Source organism: Temnothorax longispinosus, chromosome 10, assembly GCF_030848805.1.
Source record: "Temnothorax longispinosus isolate EJ_2023e chromosome 10, Tlon_JGU_v1, whole genome shotgun sequence".
In the NCBI taxonomy this organism is placed as follows: Eukaryota; Metazoa; Arthropoda; class Insecta; order Hymenoptera; family Formicidae; genus Temnothorax; species Temnothorax longispinosus.
Genome location: NC_092367.1, coordinates 6,730,434 through 6,747,887, shown reverse-complemented (window position 1 = coordinate 6,747,887; position 17,454 = coordinate 6,730,434). Strand labels below are relative to the sequence as shown.

The window sequence follows — 17,454 nt, the reverse complement described above, 5'->3', positions numbered from 1 at the left end:
ATAATTTACTACATTTTCCTTTGTGTCGATGTTTTATGACATAATGTATAAAAGTTTTATCTCGTGTCATTACAAATTTCAATGCACACTATTAGTTATATGGCAGCGCAAACTTTTTATTCAGCGGTCTTTGCCAAGGCTACTTGACTTGAAGAGTTTCTAAAGAAATATATGTTGACATTGTAATTTACGAGAATGTGCAACTAATCTTTCAACGTACGGCATACAATGAATTGGCTACATAACTATTTTAAGATAAAAATATTTTTATTCGAAGATAAACGATGTTACCTAGTCTATTACCTTAAATAGAGATAACGCGTAAAAAATCTGACATTTAATGTCAAATATTTCTATTGACAGAGTAGCTTGCCACATCGTATTGTCATATCGTGACTCATACGTCAAATGAGATAACTTCTAAAATTCTAAATGTGATACTTAACAATGGCACGTAAAGCAATTCTATCGTGCTCTGTTCTATCGTGTTAGTATACGCACGTAGACACGTAGTGGCATATAAAGAGTTCAGAGCGGAGTAATAATGCTGCATGGAAAATATGTTCACGGGTAATCGCGAGCAAACACAGATTTTGTTCAAATAATCATTAGTGTTTCGATAAAACGTGGACCATTAGTTCAACTCATCCTACAATCGCCTATAATATTACAGCATTAAAAATTGATTTCGGAATAAAATAAATATATTCAAAAAAACTGAAAGATAGCAATTGCAACATATTAATAATAAATATTATTCTCATCATGAAAATGTAGAATTATTTCTTCAGGAAAAAATTAACGCGCGATTATTTTTTGCGGCGATACGACCTTAGCATTATTTTACTCATCGTATCTTGCAAATCGAATAAATCACTAGTCTCATTTGTATGTTAATCGAGATTACTGGGCTATCTTTCGGAGGAAAAATTAAATTTGAACGTGGTCGTCAAGCTTGGGGAGCTTGGGAGTTTTACTTAAGTATATTGTTGGTCGCTTTAATAAAAAATATTGAAATCGAAGGAATGGATAAAAAATGTGTTATATTCCTCACGTTGTTTACAAATCTCCCTCTCTCCTTTTCCCTCGATAAAAATTTATCGTCATTCCGCTCTTAATATCGTATGTTTATATGCGCCCCGCTATATCGAGAATGTCTGAACGCAGCAAGAGACAGAGTCTCGATCTATCTTCTTTTTTCTCTCTTTTTCCTCAAACGCGGAGACTAGCCGCAGTAACGTCGTGAGTATCCCGCAAATCGAGCAATAATTCGCGAGACACATTTAGGTGCCAGACGGACGTGTTTAAATTTATTCCTCGTCGACTCCATGCCAACGTGGCAGCCACTCCTCGTCCTTGTTTCTACGATGTTAACTGGCTTCGCTTAATTTATGAACCTTACGGATATAAAAGCCCCGGGCGCGCGTCTGGAGTACGCTTATCGCGCGATAAGGCACGACGTATTCTGCTTGCTTCCTACTTCTACGATTAACTTGGGCAACGGTGCCGATGCCAATCTTTTTAATTTGTTTTCTTGGGAAAAAAGCACTTTTGCGTCAGCGCAGCGTGAAAAGTGGAGCTAATAGTGGCACGGAATGAGAAATGTAATTATCGCGTCGTCGAAAATCAGCTACTGACGCAAATCGTAATCTGTATCGAACATCTACGAGCTCGGTGCTTGTTGAATATTTAAGATTATTTAACCTACGTTTCCTCTACTCAATTAATTTTCTTTTTTTGTATTCGTTAAGTATCACATTTAGAATTTTAGAAGTTATCTCATTTGACGTATGAGTCACGATATGATAATACGATGTGGCAAGCTACTCTGTCAATAGAAATATTTGACATTAAATGTCATATTTTTTACGCGTTATCTCTATTTAAGGTAATAGACTAGGTACATCGTTTATCTTCGAATAGAAGTATTTTTATCTTAAAATAGTTATGTATCCAATTCGTTGTATGCCGTACGTTGAAAGATTAGTTGCACATTCTCGTAAATTACAATGTCAACATATATTTCTTTAGAAACTCTTCAAGTCAAGATAGCCTTGGCAAAGACCGCTGAATAAAAGGTTTACGCTGCCATATAACTGATTGTGAGCATTGAAATTTGTATGACACAAGAACGTGTTACAAATGTTGTTTTCCGTACATTGTGATTGCACGCGCGAATTTATTTGCTCGAAAATTAAAGTCTCACGGCGCGACGGCGCAAATTTATTTTACACACACGTGGGCGTTAAACGCACGTATGGTAAATCGCGCAGTGTAAATCGCTTTCATAACTCGTAATCGAATTGCCCAACGTGAAAGTCGAACGAGGCAACTGCACCTCGATTTCTTTTACTTCCAGGTAGAGTTCAATTTAGTCTCAATTGCCGTGAAGTATATCTCCGCCTTTCTCCTCCAGTATTTCGACCATCGCGCTCGCGGCGGCGAATGTTGGGGGAAGATTGCACTTGTATCGGATCGCATAAATTTTATTCCTAGCAGGCCCGAGGCTCGCTCTCGCTCCACCGTGTTTTCGCAAAGTTGTAAAATACGGTTGCCTAATTAACACAAAGGTTTCCGATCGTTATTTAACGCGCAATAAAAGTTCGTTAATTAGAGCTCGCACTCCGAATTCGCATTGCCGTTGTCAATCTCGACAAATATTCCTGATATCAAATGAAAGAACTGGTGTTTTTTGTTTAATATATACGTTTCCACAGATATTTAACGGCGTAATGAAACGTGCCGAGTAAAGTTGTTCATAAAAGAGGAAAATACATCGTGAGTTAGTCTGCTTTTTTTTTTATTGCCTGGTCTATTTGTGGCTGTCGGCGCTATTTACTAAAGGTATATACGAGGAGGGGTAACGTTATTTAATAATCCGGAATAACTATGTAAAACTTTGCCACCCGCTCTTGTTGGTTCCTCGCTGAAAACTTTTTCTCACCCTCATCGCGACGGCGACGGCCGTACTTTTTTTCTTCGGGCAGTTTTCTTAAACTTTCGATGCGCGCGCGCGACATTTTCGAGCAATAAGAAGTTTGTCGCCGCCACATACAGCCGCCCGAGAAGCCATTCTCGAAGCGAAACTAGCGAAGTGGTCGATTATTTTGAATAATTGCGTCAGTGCTGAATACACATTCAAATTAATAATATCCTGGAAACATTCCTCAGCCATAAAGTTTCGTATTTATTGACGCGCGAACATGCATACCTCTAGAAATAGCATACGCGCCGCCGTGATTATAATTAACATATTCATTATTCAATTCAAGACTTCCTGATACGAACAATCGCTTAATTGACGTAATCACATTAATATGAAACATTTAGCAAATTCTTTTATATTGATTGATCCATACAAAAAAAAGGATAAAGATCAACTATTTTAATTATTATTTTAAGACGCACGTTTTTTCGAATAAAATGACAATTTCTTGTCCCCTCGACGACGTATGTAAGGGCCGGTGAAGGTATTGTCGAATCCCAAGTCGCTTAAATCCCATGGAATTCATTCGTTCGCCGCCACCGAAGTCGGGAAGGGAAAACTACGATCGCCTCGAATGTAATTGGCGCGGCGGACCGACTTTGCCTCTTAATGCGCTCTCTGCAGTATTTTGATGCCGGGTAGGCTCCACGTGAAAGCGGGGAAAAAAAGGACCGAGGGAAAAGAGAGAGAGAGAGAATGGGAGAGTCGACGACGAGGCGGGATATCGGCTTGCTCGGAATGAAGGGGGAGCCGCGGCGAGCCGGGGGTACGCGAGGCGAGGGCGGAATAGAGCCGGAACGAAAAAAATACGTCGTAAAGCCGGATTAATCCGCGCGCTGGTCGCGCCGCCGCCGCCGCCAGAGCTCATTGATTGCATGGAATCCGCGGGAGAGAGAGAAGCTTCCTGCTTTTCTATTGTCACACACGCGGCGAGAGACACCGCGCTGGCGCGTTTTCTGCCTACGGATAAATTGGCAAGTGCGCGCCTCCCGCGCGTAATCAATAGGCGGATCGCTTTTGTGCGAGAGTGAGCGGAGCAAGGTCGCCTGGACCGGGACGCCGCACTGCACGCGGCGGATGCTGCGTGCGCGCGTGTCGCGCGTAGGTAGATTTATTCCCATATAAAATCAGGACGACAGAATTGATCGAGGTACAACAATGTGTATCTGGAATTTTGGGAAATAGTAATTCGATAGTAAATGCAAACTGCACGCTCGACGTTTTAACAACTACTGAATTATCTATTGAATTTATTTTTGTACACGAATCGCGAGAGGGCTGAATTAGAATGAGAATGATATAATTTACTAAAATGTTAATGTAATTTCATTAATGTCTCATTTCGTGGAAAAGCCGATAGTGTACGCAGTAGATTTAATTTGATTCTCGTACGTCGCTCCGGGACATCGATGTTCGCTGTATTAATGTTATAACCCCGGCACAGCTTTAAGCGGAACGCATATATGACGAACACGACATGATAAACGGCGGGCGGAGAGAGAAGACTAATAAGCCGATTAAGATGAGTTTCAACGCTGCATTATTGTTTACGGTGTATCATTCCGGCTGCGTGTTGGCGTCGTCGACGCTCCCGCGCATTCCTACAACTAAATGTCACCGTGGGGGCTACGGGCGCATAAAGATCACGTAAGTGCACAGCGCGGAAAAGTGAGCGAGCAGCAGTTTCTCTACCGCAATCTGTGCCAAGTCTTCAATAATACGCGGAACCGCGAGCCGCGTACATTTCTCACGGCTCTCCCAGGCCAAGCCTCGATGCCACGTGCGTCTTGGAATCGTTTTGCCGTCGAGGTAATCTGATTTTCGCTCCGCGTTGTCCGGTGCTGAATCTCGAGCCGCGCGTCGCTTATCGATCGTTTCACATCGCGCAGGGAGAAAAAAAATTTGTCGGCCGTTCGAACGGCGACGTTCAATCGCGTTTGTGATTTTTTCCGCGCTTTTAAACCCCGCCGGTGTTTCTCGTTCCGCGCTCGTTCGCGCGCGTGTTGTTTCGCGTCCGTTTCCCGGTGCGGACACAATTCCGCGAAACAAACGCGTTCGCTCGCGTGCTACATCGGCCGACGCGGCGGCAGTCAGCTCGCGCCGATAGAGGATTACATTTTCACGGCTGTGTAATACATCGTGGGTCTTATCGATCGACCGTGGAAATACAGGCTGCCCTCAAACCGCCCTTCGCGTGGTTTTTTTAACTGTTCATTCTTTGACTAATTGGAGATTGATATCGAGAAAAAAATGTATTCGAGATACCGATAGTTTTTGCGCAATTAACAATTTAAATGAAAAGACTTGTTGCGAATTAAATTTCATTGATTAATTTCCAGTGGGCTATGATATAAATTCGGCTCTAATATAATACAAAACTACATTTGCCGTATCGGCATTCTTTTTTTCACGTTAAACGCCAGCCAATGTTCTTTCGGCTGGCTTATCTTGTGTGGTGACAGTTACTTCTGTTTCATTTAACCGCCGGCACACGCGATGTACTGGAGATTCATACACACGCGCGTCACACAACGCTGCCTTGAAATTTTACGCGCTGCTTCGTTCCCGCGCTTAAACCGTACGATCGTATCGTGTTTAAGCCTTTAATAAGATCGGTAGATTGCACACCTCTAACACGTGATAAGTTCCGAGTATCTTCGCGAATAGCGCTCTGTTTAAATACCTCGTTTTCCGCCGAGCGGAACCGCCTCGCTTCCTCGCGTCGCACGCATCGCGGTCTGCATCGAGATACAATATAGATCCGCGCTTAAAAATAGATAAAGCGACTCGCGGTGATTCAAGCGATGTAGGTCGCACGCAACGGACGTCTCTCTCTGTCATCCTCCATCTTACACACCAGCCACCTCGTCCGTCGCGATACACTCGTCGAGCAAAGCCGAGGCTCCGAATAATATCGTCATTAGGTTCGCGCCGCGCCGCGAGGCCTCGGATTCGCAATCGGGCGTGCTCGTTAATTAAATGCGACGCGCAATTCCGAAAGTCAGCTTTGAGCGGTGAGACTCGTGCGAAATTAACTCAATGCAGAAAGTACTTTTTATGTAATCGCGCACGAGTATGCGCTTAAATTTATATTTATTTCACCGTTGTAATTATATGGCGTGGTTTTCCCAAAAATAACAATTTATGAATTTATTTAATATTTCGAGAAGTTTAGGATGTGGAATGGTCTCGAAATCTTTGAGACCCAAGGTTATAGATTCATTTCGAGAGGAAGAAAAATGCGGAATATTTTTCTACGCAAGCGAGTGGAATACATTTATTTTTCGAGATTGAACAAATATATTGCACCATGCGAAACGAATGCATCCGTGCGTCTGCATAGCAGCTGCGTCTCGCGAATTGGCGGACGGTAACGTCGCTCATTCGCACGGGTCGGCTGCGTGGGCATCGCGATGTCGGTAACATTCTCGGCACCCTGAAATCGATGTTGCCGGAAGAACGATGTGCATGCGATGTGCATGTGCAAAGCGATTGACGTGCATCTGCGCGATTGATGTACCGGCGATCAAGGCAGAGCACTGTTCAGAGAACAGAAGGAAGCCGAACGCGTTATGCGCGCGATGCACCTGTTGTTTATCGTTCCTAGAATACACATCACGTACTTACTTTGTAGGATAAATCAATGAAACGCTAAATACAAATCTGCGACACGATATGGCGATTTATCTTGTCTTGCCGAAAATTTGTAATTTCCGAGATCTAACGGTGTGCATCTTTTATTCGCTGAGATATATGAATGTAGTTTTTTTTTAGCTGATGAGAGAGAGCGTTTATGAGATAAATAAATTTGTATTTACAGCATAAATCCCGAATACAGCATAAATTATGAATCACCGTTGAAATCACAGAGACGATGTTTTAGTTGAAATGTAATTATAAACGCGTTGTATCTTATCTTTACATGCTACCTAGCCCATTTATTTCTTATGTGTGTGACTTATCATATATCAGTTTTATAACATAGGCGGTAGATTCAATCGTATTGAGATAGCGAGATTACGAAGGCCAGACGAGATTCTTCGAATTCATTCGGTACGGAGGGTAAACGCGAGTTTTTCCCTTTCTTTCTTTAGTTTCCCGATATTTACGCTAAGCACTCGCGGGAACGGAACTCTTTCGACCGCGGCGGTAATGCGATTTTCGCTCGAATGCCACCGGCGCGGCGCGACCGACCGCCGGAAGATCGTGCGAGGAGATGCATCGCGCCGACTACCTCGAGCCGCGGAAATGGAATACGGTCATTAGCGTGTCGAGGGAGCGAAATCCAATTAGTCTCTTGCGCCGAGGTTTCGTGCGGATACCGCGAAATAAGGGAAGATCTCGCTCTCTCTCTTTCTCTCTTTTTCCGTTTTTTCCCTTTTCTTTCGCGGAGGAATAAGATCGAAGAAAGAGGCAAAGCAAAAAGAGTAGAAAATGTAGTGTAGAAATGGGGAACTTCTTGACTCTGTAGCTAGAAAAAATTTTTAGCATTAACGAGTGGCATGAAAAAATTGGCAAACTTTTTAGAACGAATCTTTTTCGTAGAAACTTGCCGGTAGTTTCTGAAACTTAGGTTTCATAAATCTTTATATAGATCTGATTCCCGGAGAAGGGGATCAGGCTTCGGCTTGCCCGTCTCGCGTCCGCTTCGACGATTATGCTAATGCGCCTAGTTGCGCATCTCGCCCGCACGAAACGCGCATGCGCTTGAACGTCGATAAATATTTATTGATGTAAGACGAGCCGGCTGAATAATAATAAATGGTCTCTCTATTTCGCCCCGTCCGGCTCTCCATCCCCCGGGCTCTCTTCCTCTCTACTTCCTCCTCTCTCTCCGCTCTTGCACGTGCGCGCGCATCTATGTACGTGTTTATTGATGTAACTCGAGACAGTCGCACGCAGTTAACAGCCCGTAAACATAGAATGCACCGAGGATATACGAGTGTTTTTCGTGTTCGCCTCTGGCATCCACTCTCCGGAGCCGAGTGCCGCTCGAGATTTCTCTATGACATTAATCCTCGCAGCGCTATGCATCTTACCCACGAGGACCGCGCTTGTGGAATAACGTGACCGCGCGGATCCTGAGAACGAATTTTGCTGGAAACGATGATAAAGCGGCTTAGCGTTCTCGCATACATCCAAATGCCTCGTAGAATAATTTTTATAATTTTGACCGCGAACCAGATATTCATTAAACGATTGTCGGAAAGTCACACTTACATTCAACAATATCTATCCGTTATTTGAAACCGATAAATCCTAACATTTGCGATGGCGATAAAAATAGTAAAAAGTTTTTTCAGATCGCGCGAAGTAACATGACTCATCCTGTACATGTTCTACGAGTATTGATCTGGTTTGGCAGCTTGAGTTTAGCGTCGCAATTATTCTAACCGGAAATATCGATTGGCGGGCAGCGAAAAAAGCGCGACTCGGAGTCTCGGCGCCGGTATTCCGGGGCGCACGTCTCACGAGGGGCTGCAACGCAGCCACGAAGAAGAAGAAGGGTGGTTCACCCTCCTTCTCTCTCTCTCCTCTCCCTTCCCGTTTTTCTTGCCGAGCACTCGTACAATAGACGCGATTTCATTCGTAGGCAGGTAGAGGTAGGTGATGCAAACGAATAAGAACGATTTAACGGCGGTTTAGGCCCGACGCGACGGTTTTTTTCTCTCCCTCGGACGAACGAGAGACAAATCGAACTACACGCTCGCTCGCTTCTCTCACTCTTTCTCTCTTATCTACCGTGAATCCACATTTATCCACGTATTATTCGTCCATTCGCTGAATGCCTGCAAGTTCAGTGATCCGGATACCCATCGCGAAATCGCAGCCGGCGGTGTTCGCGACATGACGTGGCACGGGCGACACGCGTACATTAGTCGACGCGAGAACGCACGGCCGGATAGGCAAAAATGGATGAGCTCGTCAAATGGAATATTCGAAAAACGCAAATGGAAGTTCACCGGGCTCCAGAACGACCCGTCAATTTTTGCGCGTGTTAATTCTGCCATTCTCGTGTCGATTACAGCGAACGGTTTTGACGTTGTTTATTCGCCGGCGGCGAATTGCATTCTTGTTACATTTTATATAGAAAATAGACATTTCTATTTATATTGAAACTATACGTGTGCGTATGCATGACAGAGTATAATGCGCGGCTTTACGAATAAATGAATTGAAATTTAAAAGCCTCTATATTATTTGACTAATTTCTTCCATCTGAGTTTGTTACCGCGTCAAATTTTAACGTAATAATTATCGCTGTAATCGGTGCATGGTTATTTGCCGATGATGCCATTTATTTAATAGAAAATGATATGTAACCACTGGCGATCGATGGACGCAAGGTGACACGTCGTTACACATTCGGAGCGAATTGAAATATTTATAACGCTCTATATCGCGTTTCTGGGTTGAGTTTCTACGTAATGAGTATTCACGTTATCGATTTAATTGTGCTGCCCATCCATAAAAGTTTCAATGACTCGGAATCGGTAGCTCGTACGCCGTGATTTATAGCTTTCCATTAATCTTTCACGTTCTTATGTTCCCTTTACTTGGTTAGACGTGCAAATGGAACGGCCAGCGACGCCGCTTTTATTTCATTTCTTGCGTCACCTCCAAGTAGAATGTCAATTGTAATTAGTTCGGTTTTAATCCCATTGACATGACACGGACGGAAAAACATAGCTTCCTGTCGATCGATTAATCACCCGATAACTGCCCGCAAATCCAGTTTGTCGCTAACGAGAATAAAGCGCGAGACAAAAATTCATTTTGACAATATATCTATTTTATTTTTATCTTCAATTCCCGATTAAACTCGGGTAGCTAATCATATTAATGATAAATGCTGTACGAATACTTGCCCGACATTTCTCCTCTTACAACCGTGAGAGCGAAAACTCAGCTGCAACAGCTGCTTTCTAAACTGCGCGGTAAAATTATAACGTTTTTAATGATTGGAAGTTCTCGGAGGCAATCGAAACGCGGAACGCTCCGAGCGGAAGTGACGTGTTATTTGTTTCATTTCACGCTTGTGCACGCGGCGCCTCGAAAATAGCACGTAGCGCTTCGAGGGCGCGCGCTCCATCATCTAAGTTTAGATTCAGTCAGCTGTTCGGACAGCTATCTCGAGAAGGGCTACGAGGGCGTTCGAAGCCCTTTCGACTCTTTGTAATCCGACCATGTAAAAGAAACACGACTTTTTGGAGTCAGGGGTTTCGACTTTACACCCCCCCGTCGTCCCCGACCTTCTTCTCGTCGCGTGGAAAGCCTGGAAGGTGCCCTTTTTCCTTGGTCCTCATTGTACTTTTACGGCTCCTTTGAAACATCGGTCGGGAGTTGCTTTCATCTTTCGTCGCTACTTTGATTCTTGTTTTCCGGCCTTTATCGAAGCGCGTTTACCTATATTTCGGAGCTTTTTACGTCTCTACGGATATACAAAAGCTGGGATACGTTCGCTTAAAATGCGCGTGACATTAATGTCCCTCGTAGACAAAAGGTATTGATATGGAGATAATATCGTGGATGTTAATCTTCAGTGTAAATAGAAGTAGGAGAGTATGAGTTTAATAGAAAAATTTTTATAATAATTAGAAACGATATTTCCCATATTTTAAAGAATTATTTTGAATAAAATAAAATTGCATGTAATAGATAAAATTAAATAACAAAAACTAAATGTCTGAGATTCATCGACTTGTTAAAATATTTATCCGTTTATGTTAATCTCTCTCCGACATTTAAAATCGCGCTCGAGGAAGCCGCGTCCGCATTACGTACAAAGATTGGCGTAAGCAATTTTCCTTGCAAGAAAGGGAAAGGCGTGATTGGTAGACAGGCTTATCCTCGATGATCACGTAATATGATTTAAGGGATAAGCTATGAGAAGCGGCAACCTTTTCCTTTGTGCTGCGAGAAGGGCGGCTGATTCTTGGGAGTCCTGCGAGAAATGCAAGGGGCAACGCCTCGTGGCATAATCGTAAAGCGTAGGAGATCTGACCTGATCTGTCTGTCCCAAAACCTCCTCGTTAAAACGATCCTTTCCGGGCTAGCGGGAGTCACGCTTTAAACGACGTTTAAAGGGCCCGAACAAACAATGCTCGGCCTTAAACGGGTCTGACTCACTGGCTCGACCTTCCTGCTCGGTCCGTCCTATCTCTTTGAGCTGAATCGGCGAACGCGGTCATTCTTTCACTTTAGTCTTCAGATACACACGGACTTCTTTTGCATAATTTATTCGCTATTTTCGTTTTTTCGATTAAACATAAAATAGGAACTGTAATGTACAAAGTTAACATGGAAAATTAAAGAAAAGTTGTGTACAGAGAAGAAACTTGAAGAAATAAGTTACGGATATGTATAGTCCAGGGTACAGAACTCAAAAGATATGATATATGTTTAACTGGGTCGACAATAGAATGTACTTAATTGAATCAAACCGCGAAGAATGTTAGCTCTAAATAAATTAAAGAATATACAACTAACATAAGCATTGCGGGGGAGGAGAGATATATCTTGTATATGTATATCGAATGAGGAGTTCGACTAAGATCTCTGACATTTGTCGTTACAAGACAGCTTTCTCGCGAGATTCCTCCGCGGCGTCATCGATCCCGTGATGGAATACGATGTACCGCGAAACGCGCGGGGGGGGGGGGACGGACGGACGGGCGGACAGGTTTCTCTCGCGTACAGGAAGCGGAGAAGGAAGCCGGGCATACAAGCAGGAAGGGGAGAGAGGAATTTCGTTGAATCGCGCGATCATTGATTTACGGTGGTACCTCGTAAATACCGGCGGTGATGTACGATCGTGACCGCACACTCCCGGTCCGCACACCGCCACGAGTCCTATCCTTCTTTCTCCTCTTCCTCCTCCCTCCCGCCGAGCGTCTTTTTCCCTCGTTCTTTGCCACCGACATTTCCTTTGCGGACGGGCCTCTGCTGCTTGATTTATAATACGTATCGGTCCCTTGTCTCTTCCTCCGTACATGCCTCCTAGAGAATGCTTGGATTCCTCTGGCCATCCTTCCCCGTGACCGCTCTCCTATCATGCCATTCGCCCCTTGACACTGCTGAGAGAACCACGACGGATTTTTTTTTTCGTCACACTTTCATTCTTTTTTCCCTTTTTTTCTTTAGTCACCACAGACTTTATCTGCCGTCCATTGTATTGGTCCCAAATATATAAGCCGTTCGTCCGGAACCAAATAGCGATTGGTATTCGTATTGAATCCTGTGACCTGTGACGTTTGCTCGAGGACTCGTAAAAAACACGAGATAGATTTAGATTTAGATTTAATCGCAATTCTCGGAATTGCTATTATTTTCGCTCAGTTGCCTTGAATATTCATCGGGATACTTGGTTGGTACATTTGGTCTCCGCTGTGTGAGAGTCAAGACTAATCTTGATAAAAATTTATATTATTGGCATAGGAAAACAACATCGAGCATGAAATCTGCATCAAATCTGTTGCTCTCAGTTTATGCTCTAACAATAAGTTAAAAAATAACTATCTAATAGTACAATATTCTAAACTTTATAAAACATTTAAAATAGTGCAAGTGCAAATTTGTATATTGGGTTTATTAATGTTTTTTAATAATTATTTCTTTCGCAATCCCGCAGTCACCGTACAATGCATAGCGCCGCGTATCCTCGAGACTTGTAAGTCGCGTTAGCGAAGAAAAATTAAGGTTATCCGTGGCCGGAGTCACGATTGCATTGGTACCGTGTAGAAGGGATGAGAGACACGAGAGGTCACGACGGGATCACGGATTTCGGGGAGGTGGATTAGCGGGGGGGAGAGAGAGAGAGTAGAACGGAGCAGAATGAGCGATAGTTGCGCAACCACACCTCCGTCGCCGCCGCCGAGCGGCGATTACGCAAACGTGATAATTAATTGCCAGTGTTCTCTGTTTAATGACTCGTCAAGTCGTTCGCTAAACACGCCAAATTGCCGCGACGTCACGAAAATCGCTATACAAGTGCATCGTTGCGTGTCGAAACTGTTAATCCGACGCGGCGGCTTGCGTAACCGCGAAGCTCTTTTTCTCATTGTCGCCGTGATGTTTTTCTCGGTCGTCTTTGATTCCGTTCGAACGTTCGTGAGGATCAATGTATAGGTGCGAAAAAGCTCGATCTTCTAATCTAAGTCAATGGAAGCTTAGTAACAAAAGAATGACAAATGTTACATCATTTTACCGCGCGCAGTTTAGCACTCTACTTTCAGATTTCTTACATGTAATTGACGCGAAAGTTTCAATTTTCGATGTAAATGACCAAAGAATTCTTTAAGTGTAAAAAAGAAGATTCAAAGCTTTTTTTTTTAACGTGGAGAAATCTTTTACTACTGGGATCCCTGACCATAAGGTCAGGTTTACCCAGTAGCCCCTTCTAAGAGGGGGGGGCGAAGACCCCCCCCGCCTCCGGGCATTGACGGGGGGAGTGCCGGATTTTTACCGGCTAAAACTCCACGGTGGTCCTCACGGCGCATTTAGTGGGGGAGTCCTGGGAAACGCAATGATTCTTCCGGGACAAGATCCAAAGCTACGAATTCGCATTTTTGTTACAGGAAAATTTATTCCAATCAGAATCAATTTGAATTTTTCAATACTTTTTAATAAAATTATCAAGACACTATTTCTTGAGAATTCTTAAGAAAATATATTTCTGGAAAAAATTTCCACGAAGATTTAAAAATTTTTAATAAAAAGGGGTCCCGAAAAGTCCCCGCAAAATTCTCTCATGTATTTTTAAATAAATTGATTTTAAAGTGAAATATGTTTTTCATATTACCGGTCTGAACAACTCACACTGTGTTTAAATTTCTATGTGATTGATGCTAACAATGAAGTAATTAAATAAGCTTCATTGCACGAGAATATATTTGTCGAGACTATTCGCAGAGAAATGTTAATTTGTTCTTCAAGTAAAAAAATTTTTATGACTCATAACTTTTTAAATAATTTCTTGATTTCTCTTAGTTAAAATTTCCCAATATTTTCTCTCGATTGTCTTCTAACGTTAATCTTTCGGAGGAGACATTAAATTTGAAATTGGTCGTCAAGCTTTGGGAGCTTGGGAGTTTTACTTAAGTACATTGTTGGTCGCTTTAATAAAAACGTTACGTGTTTCCGCTATTTTTGGGACATCCTATGTAGTGATACCTCATAAATATTTAGATTGTTAAAGCTCATCGCTCGACATAACTCGACATAACTCGCTCGAAGCTCGAACGGACCGCATTAGCGGGCGCTTTTAATTCGTCGACTTAAACAAAGCCGACCGACAGGTCGAGGCATCGACCCGAAATTAAAACGCGCGTAGCCTTCGTTTCGCTAATGGAATTAAACTACGTCTAGTTTAAACGTAGATATTAAGCGCGATATACGTATAATGAAGCGCGAGTATCGAAATCAGTGTAATTAGTGCTTCTCGAAAATTAATTGATTTTTATGCTTTCCTTTCTGCTTGTTCGGTGTCTGTGAAGTTGGCATATTATTTTCCAGCAGATCAAAAATAAAAGGGAGTTCTTGTCGCATGCAGTCGAGTTCTATAGTTCCTGATACTTTTTGGTAATAGTTCTGGTGATTTTACTAAAAAAAAGTCGATCGAAAAAATGATCCGCTAACTTCCCGTAGCAGATCATTTTCTAGCACATCAAAAATAAAAAAGAGTTCTATAGAACTCGACTGCATGCGACAAGAACTTTCTTTTATTTTTGATCTGCTGGAAAATAATATGCCAACTTCACAGAGATGCGGATATAGTCGTCCCCGGGTCGTTAGCATGCGTTATGTAAAAGTGATTGCAAAACGACGGGGAATGTTGGAAACAAATGTTCGGCTGTGCGCGTAAATACGCGCGGATTGCGAAAGTTTCATCGAATATAACATATCGCAATTCCGAGAACCGTCTCCGCGGTCTCGCGATAAATGATGCTTTATTATCGTAGGAATGGCGCAGTTTAGCGATAGACGTGCATCGCGTCACGGATCGATGCGACGTGCCGGTCTTTCCTAGTTAGAAAATGCCACCTGTGCACGGGCTGACTCATGATCATGATGCACCGTACATGCTGTTATATCGAACGCAACTAATACGCGAGGTGTTTCAAATTCATCGAGCCATCTTCTGATCTTCTTTCGGTCTTTGACCGATTTACAGATCAATTTTTCTCTGCACGGTTTCTTAAAAATTATTCACTAATGTGCGTTTATAGTGGTAAAAAATCTCGCGAGCGATTTAGTTATTGTCATTAACGATAATAAAACGAACGTTTCGATTAGATGTTCCGCGCAAAATCGCTCGTACACGCAGTCGCGAGAGACGAAAACTCGTGCGACCATCGCGCTTTTCCGCGTCGGTGTTTTAATGTCACTACAACAGCGCGACTCGTGCACGTGCGCAGCGACACGTGCGAATGAGAGAGGAGGACGGAGGGAGAAAATGAGAGAGACGAAGAGAGCGTCCATCCATTAACTAAATGCTAGGAAAATGTTATTGCTACTCGCATGAAATAACCATCCGACCGGAGTGCGCCGCGGTTCGATGTCATCTGCAACGATCGCCAACACTATCATCTCGTTTCTCTCTCTTTTCAACGTCGCGCCGACGGCGACGGCGACGGCGACGGAGGTTTTCTCACTGGTTTCTCGCCGGTTTCTACCATCTTTTCAGCTCGCGATAACCGAGCTCGAGGTAACTGGAACCCAGTAATCCGGACGGCTGAAGCGACAAACTTTGGCGACACTGTACTTATTTACTTACTTTACGCTCTTTGAACCTCTCCTAGCTCGCTTCTTTCTCCACGTTGTTCCGTAGTTAAGTACTTAAGTGTATTATAATTACGGTCGCTTCGTTTGCCGATTTGTAGCTGAGAGAGAGAGAGAAAGAGAATGAGATTGCTTATCGTTATGTGAACGATTATACGTAATCTTTCCCGTGCTTTGTGTGACCCTAATTATGAGCTATTGTTACGACAATTGACTTCATAGCACTAATAAGAATCTTGTTTTACGACATTCAGAGCCTTGAAGTATATCGTACAATAAAAATGTGCGCGAAAATTTCATAAAGAGAATCATAAAACTCTATAATATTAAGTAATTTATATATTGTTATCTCTCTCTTGCATATGCGTTCTGTCTTTATTCCGTATCAAATAGCTATACTTTATCACATATCCCACTTTTATGGCTAATGTCGCGATAAAATCCGTAAAATACATTTTTTATCGGTGCCATTTCCGAATCGCAGACATGTATTTTACATTTATTTCGCGCGTCGTTAACGACTATACGCGTTAGACGCATGGCGATCGATCTTCGATGAAATCCGCGGCGCGCACGCGAGAGATATAATCCATGGTAGCGTAAATCGTCGCGTTCGCGCATTCCAATCAGCGGCGGAGCGGCGCGGGTCGCGTAACCGCTGCGCCGGCGCCGTGTCGCCCTCGCGTCGCATAGCGTCGCGTCGCGCAAATCGTCGGCGTAATAACGTTAAATCGGGTATACTCGCGCAGTCCACGGGGGCTAAAGCCCGGCCGCGCTGGCACAAGGTGCAAGCAAAGAGGGTTGCGGGAGGGTTTTGCAGGAGGAGCAGCGGGTAGGAGGAAGAGGGGTTGCGGCGGGGTTGCGCGGGGGTGGATGTGGGGTGAGGTTCTCTCGCGAGGGTGGAGGAGGTGCAGCGGAGAAGGCGATCGATGCACCGTGCCCGGCCATACGGCGATGCCTGAGTCAGCTTTTCGCGAGCATTGGCCGCCGGCATTACGGCTGCGCTCGTTGTGCGGAATAGAGAAGGGTGGTAGAGAGGGTGGGCGGCAGGCGGCAGGCGGTGGTGCACGGGGCAGGGGCGAGAGAGGGAGGAACATCGAATCGTTTCCGGCGAACGCAGCCCCCGCGCGCGCGGGCGAGTATACCGGCGCGGCGGCGGCGGGCTGCAACGCGCATCGGGTAGAAGTGACGTACCAAATGAATATCAACAAGCGCAGCCTCCTTCCCCTGCTCCAGCGTTCTCTCTCTCTCGCTTTCTCTTTTTTCTCTCTCTCGTATATTCGTGGGAAAACGAATTTTATTTCCGCGGGCGTGGCGCGCGCGCGGACACGAACGACTGCTCGGATTCCGTTTTTCCTGCCCGCCGCACCGCCAGCTGCTGTTCCGAACCCCGGCTATGGCCGATCGAAGTGGCCCGGGGAGAAGATGCCGTCGTCGAGAATTTTCCCGTCGAGACGCGAGACACCGCGTGCGCCATCACCCCCCTTATGGGCCCGATCAAGCAGTAGCCGTTATTGCCGGATGTTAATGCGCGTTTGATGTGTTTATGATTAAACTGTTTATGTTACCATAAAGTCATCAGAGTTGTACGAGTGACGAGAATTGAATTGGTTGCTTCAAAAAGAGTCGTATATTAAATGAAAAACATTTTTATTAAAAATGATATAATTATTCATAAAACAGATACA

At 43.9% G+C, this 17,454-nt stretch overlaps 1 protein-coding gene across 4 annotated transcripts in view; it reads left to right on the top strand.

Annotated features, from left to right (window-relative positions):
• Positions 1 to 17,454, top strand: part of LOC139820684 (uncharacterized) — a 202,402-nt gene that overhangs the window by 4,557 nt on the left and 180,391 nt on the right. The window lies entirely within an intron of this gene.